Raw genomic sequence first — 12,677 nt, forward strand, 5'->3', positions numbered from 1 at the left:
ATCAAATTTTCATTTTTGGGCGAACTATCCCTTTAAGATGAATCGCTTAACTTGGAAGAGTAAAACCTTTAACCTACATGAAGGTAAGGAGTCTGTGGAGAGGTAAAGAGAGCTGGCTCTTTATGTCCTCTTCATCTAAAGCTCCTGATGATCCACGGGGAGTTAAAGTGAGCTCGTTGAGTGTCGAGAGGCCGAGGAGGGTCAGGATCACACTGAAGTGAACGTGAGCCGGTATGGCCAGCAAGAACGAGACGAGGCAGCAAAGACTGCGAGACAAGCATCTGCACAGGTCCAGGTAATGTGGAAAATCCTGAGCGTGCCTTTCTCCCCCCATCCCCACTAACCGCTTTCTCTGCTTCCTGTACTGAAGAGGATTCAGAGACAGCGAAGCACTGCGATTATACTTCACCTGACCTGCATACTGATGAACGCCGAGCCTGCGCATAGCACAGCCAAACAGTCACGCAGAAAAGTAAGTATAAAGGTCTGCGCTTGTATTTGTCTCTAGAAGTTGAAAGGACAGCTAAAACCAATAATTCACAATGCCCTAGAGCATTTCATGAGAACTCACTTCATTTGCCCACATCACGCTGTGCAACCAGCTGCTTGCTGTGGGCAGGGTTAAATGACAACATACCCCATGCAACAATAATGTAATCAACTTATCATATCAGTGGCCAAGGAAAAATAAATCCTCGGCCCTTCTGTAGTTTCCCTCCAGCCTCCTGGGAAGCGGTGAAGGTTAATTTATTCAAATATCCCCAGTACTCATTTCTATTTCATTAAATGCAACTAATGAATCTTTGGTTTGCGCCTAATCAGCTTTACACTGTCACAGCTCCACAGATCCTTCCAGGAAGGCTATGGCCAGCGCCACATGTCAGGGAAACGCAGCAGAGCTGAGCCAGAGGACTGGCTACGGTCGCTTCCAGCAGATTCACATGCAAAATATACGAACAGACAGACAAGGAGTTATAGAGAAATGACACTGGATAGAAAATGATAAAACAAAACAGCAGAACAGACTTCAGAGTGAGATTACGCTCCTGACTCATCTGACAAGTGACTTACACAACACCGGGAAGGGATTGTACTTTTCAGCTTCATTCTTGCACTTCACAACTTACAGAGGAGAGGAAGTCTTACTGATAAAATGTTTTAATCTAGGAGGAAACTTACAACATAGCTCCTGGCAAACACATAATATATAAAGCAACCAAGGAGAGAGTTTTAAACAAATAAAATAAAACCACAAGACTTCAATGTGTATTGCTTGAAGGAAATATCAGTGCTTGTAAGGCAGCAGAGAATATTGTTTTATGTAAGTTTTATGCAAATTAATTGATTAGTTAGTGTCTTTATGTAAATAATATAATAATAGTCATTTAATAAATATGGACATTACACTGCATAAACTAACTGATGAGGAGGACTACAGGGATAGAATACATGAAAAAAGATGAAAAGGACAATGAAAAAAATGAAGAATACTAGAAAAAAGGACTACAAAGAAGAAAAAATGACAATGGTCAAGATAATAAAGGAGAACAGGACAAAAGAGGACAAGGATACAAAGGGGGAAAAACAAGATGTAAAAAAAAAAAAAGAAGAAGAAAAAGATGACAATGGAGAGGATGAAGGCCAAGACATAGAAAAAGAAGACTAGGCGAGGAAGGTGACGAATAAAGAAGAAAAAAATCTGCCTGTTTTGGTATGGTTTGATATTAGAAGCCGCGTTCTATTTATGAACCAGATTTGAGATGCAATCATGATTCAAGAAGAACTATTATACAACACATATTCTCTTTTCCACCGTTAATACCTGTGTGAAATGTTTATCGCTAATTCTAAATTGAAGCAATCTTCACCCTATCCAGCACGAGCGAGGCGATGTGCCACAAATCCCGAGCGCTGGCTCCATATATACGGATGATTCTAATCTGAGAGTCAGTGCTGGAGCTTATCCCTCCACACACTGCACAGAGGAACCACACTGTCTTCTGCTTGATCACAATCCTCCATAGCAAAGAGAAATTACACCTTGATAAATTGATATGACAAGCATGAAGGTTTCATTTCTACAACAATGATACGGCTGATAAGCTACAGGCCCACGCTGAGCACTTCTCATCGGGATAAAGGTTGCATATGGTCAAAGAAGAACTGAATTGGATTCGTCTGAAAGAAGATTTCACATATATGGGCTAATTTTCATTTTTGGGTGAACTAACCCTTTAAAGTAGAAGTTCACTTCCAGAACAATAATTTACAGATGATTAACTCAACCCCTTGTCATCCAAGATGTTCGTGGCTTTCTTTCTTCAGTCGTGAAGAATTTATGTTTCTTAAGGAAAACATTTCAGGATTATCTCCATATATTGGACTTCAATGGTGCATCCAAGTTTAAACTTCCAAAATGCAGTTTAAATGCAGTTTAATAGGTGTTCTAAACGATCCCAGCCAAGGAAGTAGGATCTTATCTAGCGAAACACTCTATCATTTTCTAAACAAAATGACAATTTCTATACTTTTGAACCTCAAACGCTCGTCTTGTCTATTCTCTGTGATGCACATGTGAGCTCGGTGTAATCCGGGTCAATACAGTTAGGGTAGGTCAAAAAAAATCTTGTTTTGTTCGCAAACTTCGAAATCGTCCTACATCGCATTTTTACCTTTTTTTTGTAAAAGGCGTTTGATTGTTTGTAATCAAGTAATCACCGGCTCAGTACTTCTGCAGCGATGTAGGATGATTTTGAAGATGGTGAAGACAAAGAGATGAAGGTTTTTCAACAAACCCTAACTGTTTTGAGATTAAACAGAGTTTGCATCGCAGAGATTAGACAAGATGAGTGTTTGAGGTTAAAAAGTATATAAGTTGTCAATTTGTTTAGAAAATCAAGCTCCGGTACAGTGCTTCACTGTGAGATGTTTCGTTTTTTTGAAACAAGCTTAGAAGCTTCGGTGTCAAACTTCACATCATCACCAAACACACTCCATTTTCCTCCTACGTAAACATACACAAAGAGTTGTTATTGTGTTTTATGGTTTGCCATTTTGTTTTTAGATTTGATATTGTGTTTTCTGATTCTCCGCCACCGTATTTACCTCTCCTTTTTTTTAAACCTTTTATGTAATTGTTAGTAGCAGGTTTAATCAATGGTGTATAAATTATAGGTTAGTTTGCTGTGTCTTTATTGCATACAAGGTTTGTTCAAAAATAACACATACTTGAAACAAATTGTGTATTTATAACACATAGTGTGAAAAGTATAATTACAAAACCAGAATAACACACTGGTTGAGTTAAAAATAACAAAATGTGTTGTCCTTAACTAGACACAAAGGTGTGTTAAGAAACAACACATGTTGTGTCGTTTTTATCACATCCTTTTTAAGAGTGTAGATAAGACCCTACTTCCCTGGGTGGGATCATTTGGAGGCATTTTAAGCTGCATTTAAAATGCATTTTGGAAGCTTAAACTTGGGGGCACCATTGAAATTGGAGATAAATCCAAAAAAAAAATAATAATAATTTCGACTGAAGAAAGAAAGACAAATATCTTGGATGACAATTAGGTCAATTATCTGCAAATTTTTGCTCTGGAAGTAAACTTCTCTTTTAAGTAAAGGATGATGCATAAATGTAATAAGGCTAGAAAAATCTGAGACTCACTATCATCCAAAAATGAAAGATGTACTACAAAAGCCTTCAGAAATGTTATTTTTGTACTTGGTAGTTTTACTATATTGCACTGAAATTCAATTCAAAACCAATGAGTGGTTTGCAGTCAGATGGAGCAGGGGAGCTTGAGCTTGAGATGGCGGTGTTGTAGCTAAGAGGAGGATGGGAAATATCAAAGGGAGCAATGATTCCCAAAGCTGGCGCTCTGATATCCAGGAAATAAACAAAGACTAAAGCTAAAGTAGGACACAAAACCTCAAGACCACATCTCCAGCTCCACCAAGAACAGACTGAGAGATGAAGGGATAGAGAGGTCAGAAGAGGCTGAGGCCACACTTCAAAAAGCCCCATATGAAGGGTGTGGCGACACCGCAGCAACGTGATTATTTCCTCCTGACATATAATAACAATTTTCTGCATCATGCTTGTAGTTACCCCGCAACCTTTCAGCAAATTCTCCCACGACACACCTACAAATGACAAACACAACAGCAGAATACAGATGAACTGGCTGATTCAATCGGCCCTGAGAGAACTCTGTGGCACTGTCATAAATGGGAATGTTTGTTATTCCAAAATATTCATCGCTGAAGGTGAAGCCTGGCACATCTGCCAATTACCAGTGGTGAAGAAACGAACAAAAGACCAAAACAAGCAGCACACTCAGTGTTTTGCTTCCAGTATTCCCTAAAGACCTATGGATCATGTTTTCATTCACAGAGCTGGGGTTTCAACAGCAGCGGTGCGAACTCTGACTCTGCGGTGGATGATAGAGGGCAAATTGAATCATCACACTAACATGACCCTAGGAACTAAACTAGCAGAAACTTCCACGAGCCAGCAGATGGAAAACAGAGCATGTAAAAGCTGTTGAGTCACAGCGATTACATCGAGAACTGGTTCAGTCTACTCAGCCTACTTTACTGGCTTTTCAAAGATTACACTTCACTAAGAATGCAGATGACTAAGAAAAATACAAGGAATACGATTCCTCAGAATGTTTGACGCAGTACGTGTTCTACAAAAAGGACGAATTCCTCAGAGAATGGTTAGAACAAGGATCCATTTTCAGCTCTTTCCGTCTGAGTGGTCCAGATCTGGAAGCCTTCTCTGTAATTGGGGGGCCGCTATTTCTTAGAGAACACATTTATTCCCTCTGCCTTTTCTCTCACAGTGAAATGCGTCACTAATGAAGAGCGACAGTAACATTGGGCCGTATGATTACCGTCGGACGGCGTTCTGATCTACGTTTCTTGCGCTTCTTTTTGCTTCATAAACAAACTTAAGTGTGGATAAATATATCAGAGCGAGTGAACATGTACCACATGTAATCTCTGCCCAGCGGTGCCACTTGAAAGCCTCTCTGGAGACCCCAGTAGACAAGCCTTTCAGACAGAGGAAACAATAAGGTCACACAGGCCATTAAGACCATAAAGGATGGGGGCAATTAGTCTGGCTATGGATTACAAGTTAGCAGTTCTCTGAAATGAATCCAAGACAACAGTCCATAACATCACACTAATAACATATACTGGTAGACCGGGCCCCTTCAGACATCACAATTGCATTACTGAGAAACAAACTCAGTTAAAGTATCATTGCACCAACAGTACTGATGAAACCCAATGTGTTATGTTCATCTCTTATGACCTCCTTTGTGCACACAATGAACAACAAACTGATTGTTTGAAATTATTTCATAAAGTCTTGCAAAAATCACACACCACTTTTCATTAAGGAAGAGGCTATATGAAACACATGCTGAAGCTGTAATTCATACAGTGTGAAACTATCGAAGTGAGGACTGTTAGTAGAAAACACAACTCGCCCAAATCAATTGAGGGAATACATCTACAGTAAATCTAAACTGCCTTACATTTGCAATCATTCAGCAACATTGTGAGGGCGAGAACTTCACTACATTTCTCCAAATCCTCTTATCGTAGTGTGTGGTAACAGCTGGGCTGAGGTTTGCAGATTTCTCTTCAGTAAGCAATGGTAGAAAGGTTAATCCTTGTTAAATTACAACAAATCCGCCCACACAGTCGATGCTCCCTCAAGAACAAACTGAAGAACACAATCACAACTTCCAACACCCTAGAGTAAACGCACCATATTCACTCAACAAGGTCTGCTACAGATGCACTTGTGTTACTGAATATCTATGCAATTTTCCATAATTATTCTATATTAGACAAAGGCATTACCTTGTCAGAATTAAAATTAGGCTTATAAAATAGATGTATTCGACTCTGCAATTTGCTTTGTTTACCTAGGATGCATTTACTTGATCAAAAATACAGAAAAACAGTAATATTGTGAAATATTATTACAATTTAAAACTTTTGTATGTGAATATATTGTAAAATGTCATTTATTACTGTGATCAAAGCTGAAATTTCAGCATCATTATTCCAGTCTTCAATGTCAAAGGATCCTTCAGAAATCATTCTAATATGCTGATTTGCTGCTCAAGAAGCATTTATGATTATCACCATTGAAAACAGTTATGCTGCTTCATATTTCTATGAATAATCTGATACTTTTTTTTAAGATTCTTTGATGAATGGACATTTTAAAGTCATTTAATTTAAACAGAAATATTTTGTAACAATATACTGCTTAAGTTAAAAGTTTACATACACTTTGTAGAATCTGAAAAACAGTCATTATTTTACCAAATAAGAGGGATCATATATAGATGTTATTTTGTATTTAGTACTAACCTGATTTAGATATTTCAAATAAAGGCATTTACATATAATAGTCTACATGAGACAATAATAGCTGAATTTACATAAATTACCCCGTTCAAAAGTTTACATACACTTGATTCTTAATACTGTTTGTTGTTACCTGAAAGATCCACAGTTGTGTTTTTTTTTTGTTTAATGATAGTTGTTCATGAGTCCCTTGTTTGCCCTGAACAGTTAAACTGCCTGCTATTCTTCAGAAAAGGTACCACAAATTATTTGGTTTTCCAGCATTTTTGTGTATTTGAAATCTTTCCAACAATGACTGTATGATTTTGAAATCCATCTTTTTACACCAAGGACAACTGAGGGACTCATATGCAACTATTACAAAAGGTTCAAACACTCACTGATGCTTCAGAAGAAAAAACAATGCATTAAGAGCTGAAAACTTTTTGCATTTGAAGATCAGGTAAAAAATTAACTTATTTTGCCTTCAGGGAAACATCTTCTGTAGCTTCTGAAGGGCAGTACTAAATGAAAAAAAAAAAGACATTTATGCAAAATAAGAAAAATGTATACATCCTCATACCTTTCAAAAGTTTACACCTCTGGTTCTTAATGCATTGTTTTTCCTTTTGAAGCATCAGTGAGCATTTGAACCTTCTGTAATAGTTGCATATGAGTCCCTCAGTTGTCCTCAGTGTGAAAAGATGGATCTCAAAATCATACAGTCATTGATGGAAAGGGTTCAAATACACAAAAATGTTACATTTTGCAGATTTAAACTTTGACTTCAACTGTAAAATCACATTAAAGAAAACAAAAAAGAAAAAACTGACTTTTAAATGGTAGTGTGAGTAAGTCGTACAGATTTGTTTTTGTCTTAGATGATGGTAATGAACAAAAAAAGGATCAGTAGAATCACCAAGGGAAATAAACAACCAGCAAATGCATTAGTAAATAAATGTAAATGAACATGTGAGATGACTCATGGAAGTCTATTATGTAGCATAGTGTATCGTAACACAAGGCGGCCGTCCACCTTTGTGACAGATGCTCTATGAGGAAATAAATATGGCATTAAAATATAGTGCACGAGGGGCAGCCTGACTTGTTTTTAATTGATTTCCCCAGCGCTGCTCCTGGGCCTCCAGGAACTAGTCCACAGGCATGCACAGTGTCAGATACACAAACAAATCAGCTCTCTATTTAGGGAACAGAGAGACAAGTTTATCCTCAGGCCATGTCATGGAATATTATTTAACTCCGACTATAAACTGCATCTATTTCAGTACGCCACCATTAGAGTTAATTACAAAACCAGAAATGAAAATGCCTGCCAATCTGCCTAGTAAAGGCTTTGCAAATGGATGGCCGAATCCGTGGGAAAGCACAAATCATCGAAAACTCACATCCTATTATGCACATCAACACCACAGGTGGCTAAAAGCATTAAGAGTTGGCTAAATGACAGAAATCAAGGGGGAAAGATTTCATCTGGCCATCGGCTTTAGAATAGAAAGCTATTAATGTCTCATTGTGGACTACTGAAGAAGAACAACCATGTTTTGTCACACAAACCTCGAAACTCAGGCAGGAAGTTCTGCAAGGTTTCACGTGTTTCCAGCTGGGTCCAATTAGACTGAAGCTCTTAGTTTAAGAGCCAAAAGTGCAATGACCCGATTCAGACAAGATTACTCAATTTGAAGGTAAAGCCAATGGACAAAAGTCTGCCTTGGGCCCAGAGCCTGTTGTGACAAAAGAAGGAAACAGTAGCATTTGGCATCAAGTCCTCGCTTCCTGCTCCTCAGTAGCGGCAATGAGGCAAAATTAGAATAATTAGAAATGACAAATATCCTGTAAAACTAGAAGATGCCGCAGAAAGTGTCAGGTTAACAGGAACTTTGTTTAATGCAATATCGCCTAACCCTTCACCTTCTGTTCTGCAGTCACATCGCGATGACACACGTTTTATGCATTCGCAGTGGAGCGCTTTTGTTCAAGTCAGAGAAAATAAATAGCAAAAAGACAAATAAGTGTTGCAACAGGAACATTTAGAGTGAAAAGATTTCATAAGCAAAGTTAGCATCATCCAAAGTGTGAAGATTCATCAGTCAGAATGCTTAATTTCTGTTTTCAGCATTATCTCATTTGAGGTATGTTAGCGCTGAGGTCTGTTTCACACATTCTGCATCTGCAAGGTGTGAGTGGCACAACTGCGATGGCAACACTTTCACACAACAGACCCGCAGCTCTATATAGAAAATAATGTGATTTTTCAGTCACTGCATTGTGTATTTCCTTGCACTCAGTATTTATGAGATGGCAACTGAGAAGTTCTACAAACTTGATTGTTATGAAATGTAACTGGCATGAGGAGGATGATCACATTTATATCTAAATGGCAATTGCAATCTAAATGGAACAAACAGCATTATATAAATTACTCAAACCAGTCTGGAATCAGATTTCCTGATAAGAAGTGTTCATGTTTTATAAAAGCCTGTCATGTTTCATAAAAGTCTTTCTCCCAAAAATGCAGTGATGAAAAAACGATGAAAAGTGTAAGAATGCAAAAATACAGCATGAGTCACGTCACAAACAAATCAAAATGAGGTAGAACTTGACATTAACATGGTGAATGTGTGTTTAGTTGTTTACAGTTTCTGAGCAACATAACAACTTGTCTCATTAATATAGAATTCAACTGATGTCTTACATAACATGAAGCTGTTTTTGCACAGATACCAGATATATCAGTCATCTGTTTATAAATAAGCAGATCTTTTGGTTTGCAATCTTTCAAGTTCACATTATAAAGAGAAAAAGAATTACAAAAATGAGAACACCTACCTATTTTTGGAATTGTTTAATGGAATGTGCACAAATAATTATATCATTCTATTGACATTTTTTCTCAAATGCTTGAGCAAAAAGAACTATATTTTGAAATATAGCATTTCTGTGACTCATATTGTGATATAAGATTTTGGTCATGCCTCCCACTCCTACAAGAGGCTAAAGAGGTTATAAGAAGCCTTTTGAGTTTGGTCATCACAATGAAAACCACACAGTGTGGCGACGGCTAAGCAACACTAATGCACTTGGGCTCCTTTCTTCTCTCAGCCAAACAGAACTCCTTTACTTCTTTAACATTCAGTAGACTGGATCTAAAATGAACAGTGGACCTAAATCCCTTTTCTCAATCTGGCTGCATTGCTGTGAGCTAATGAAGGTCTGGCTTTGTGCCTATATGTGACAGATCGTGAAAGACCTTTTTAAGTGTGCCCGAGAGGCTTTTTAAGCGTTACACTCCACTCTGACCAATAGCTATACGCTATATCCCTTAAATTTGACAGCGAGCCGTATACCTTTGGGCGAAATGTCAACTTTTGCACATCAAAGGTGATGCAAACCAGTTTGTAGCCAAAGTCTAGATTCTCCCGCACTGCCGTGGTGCTGAGTGACTCTATTCTTGGCAAAAACAATACATCTATAACAAGCCAATGTTGCTCAAAACTAAAGCCTTCAATACCAAATCTGATGCAGTTAATTTGATGCACTAGAAAAATATTTCTAGTTTACTTCAACACAACAACTTGGGCCAAAAACAGCTTATGAAAACTGGGTCACGCACTAACAAACAACTGCAGATATGTGGATCAAGGATAAAAGATAAAAACTAATGTGATTATTTTGTTACTAGACTTTTTTATTTCTATAAGGAGTCATCAGTCAGTAGACAATCAGTCGTCGAGCTCCAACTCACTGGGACAAAACCTACTGAGAGAAGTTGCTGCAACAAGCTGAATCCGATCCATTAACATGACAACCACAGGTTCCCCTGTCGACCCGCTATTAATTATCTGGCCTTACAAGAAGATTAGGACATGGTAAAAAAAAGCAAACGGAAAACAACACTGCAAGATTCGGCCATGCCTCGCCAGCATAATTACCCATCCAAAGTAAACAGAGCGGGAAGACTAATGCGCGTGGCACGGGTCAGCGTCACTTGAGTACTGACATAGCCTGCTCGTTTCCTCCCTCATTCTTCTCTTTCTTCGGTGCGAGGAGTGGGCAGCTGTGAGTGCGGTGGGGGATGGATGTCCAACCGAGAAACACGCTCCGATCTGCTGCTGTCTGTTTAGTAGACCCCTCCCACGGTTTCCAGGCTGATGAGAACGAAGGAAATATCTTCAGGGGCTTCGCCGCTCACCACTATTAAATTTTAATCCCTCAAAGTGAGCTAAAGCAAACATTTGACTGCAGGCAGAGAGATTGATGTGGGGCTGTCATTGCTTCTGCAGTTTATATTCACAAACAGTCTGCTAACGCTTGAAGTCGCCCACACGTACGCACAGAGAAACGCCTGAAGGTCATCTGCCTCCCCCCAAGACGCAAACTGCGAGATCAGTTGTACAGAGGTTATTTGTTGCATTCTGGTAACCGTAGGACAGCGAGCACATCAACAACAACAAAAAACATCAACAAATGATACTCCAGAGACTACGGTACAGTATACTCACATCAGTGTTTCCTGAGACACAATTAAGCTGCGGCGCTACTGAATGCTGCGGCATGGCAAAAGAAATTATACTGCAATAGAGTTGTGAGGAACTGCAGTTTTAATTGAGTAAGGGAAAATATAAAAATGTTTGGGTACACTCTTAAAAATAAAGGTGCTTCACAATGCCAAATGGTTAAATGGTTCCATAAAGAACCTTTAACATCTGAAGAACCTTTCTGTTTCACAAAAGGTTCTTTGTGGTGAAAGAAGGTTCTTCAAATAATAAAAAGGTAAGAAAGAACCTTTAAAGAACCTTTGATTGAATCGTTCTTTGGGGAACCAAAAATGGTTCTTTAAAGGCATCGCTGTGAAGAACCTTTTAAAGCACCTTTATTTTAGTGTACCGCAAAATAACGCAAAGTCAACACACCTGTTCGCGTCATCTTCATTGTATACATGCAAAAACAAACCTAGTTCACAAACAAATTAATCTAAACAGCATTCTTCATAGTAGTAATGGACATTGACATGCTCATATGAGTCAATTACTGTATAAATATTGTATGTTGCAAGTAAGTAAAGGCTAATAAAAATAACCAAATTCAAAGAAAATATAATAAAATGACACATTGACTTTAGGTGCAATGGCATGTATTAAACCATAAAATCTGTGACCATAAATGTGACCCTGGACCACAAAACCAGTCATAAGGATACATTTTTTGAAACTGAGATTTATACATCATCTGATTGATATACACAGCTGAATAAATAAGCGTTCCATTGATGTATGATTTGTTAGGATAACAGGAATGCTAAGGGGATAGGACAATATTTGGCCGAGATTCAACTATTTGAAAATCTGTAATCTGAGGGTGCAAAAGAAATTAAATATTGAGAAAATCCCCTTTAAAGTACTAATCGAAAATTAAGTTTTGATAAATGTATGGTAGGAAATTTACTAAATATCTTTATGGAACTTGATCTTTACTCAATATCCTAATGATTTTTGGCATAAAAGAAAAATCTATAATTTTGACCCATACACTCTTAAAAATAAAGGTGCTTTAAAAGTGCATTTTTGGTTCTACAAAGAAACATTCCATCAAAAGCTGTTCAAAGAACCATTTCTTTCTTACTTTTTGATAATCTGAAGAACCTTTTTCGCCACAAACAACCTTTTGTGAAACAGAAAGTTTAGGATGTTATGATGTTAAAGGTTCTTTATAGAGCCATTTAGACAAAAATAGTTCTTCTATGGCATAGTAAAGGAACTTTTTTTTTTTTTTAAGAGTGTACAATGTATTGTTGGCTATTGCTACAAATATACCCTTGCTACTTATGACTGGTTTTGTAGTTCAGGGTCACAAATGTCATTTGATTGGTCGTGAATAATCTCTGGTTGGTGGCAGCCCTGATTTGCAACCAAGCCATTTCTTTAAAAGAATTTCTCTGAAACAAAGTACTTAGGTGCAAGACTTTTATGCAAGTTTTACTGGATTCTCCAGAAAGCTGTAGAAAGAATAGATTCAACACTTTCTAATGATCAAGTACTTTGAAATGCAGAGTAAAATAATAAATGAACTTTTTTTTAGAAGCATGGTTGCCAGATGTTACTATGACAATATACTATCCCAGGGAAGAAAACAACAGCTATTCTGGCTATTTCTCCACACATGTATGGATTACAATAGCAAGAAGCTCACAGGCTTCTAGTGAGCAACAATTCCCAACTAGATAGAAAGAACTGAATTGATTGAGGCACTCGAAACCACAGGCATTTTGTTCAGCA

Source organism: Garra rufa, chromosome 16, assembly GCF_049309525.1.
Source record: "Garra rufa chromosome 16, GarRuf1.0, whole genome shotgun sequence".
In the NCBI taxonomy this organism is placed as follows: domain Eukaryota; kingdom Metazoa; phylum Chordata; class Actinopteri; order Cypriniformes; family Cyprinidae; genus Garra; species Garra rufa.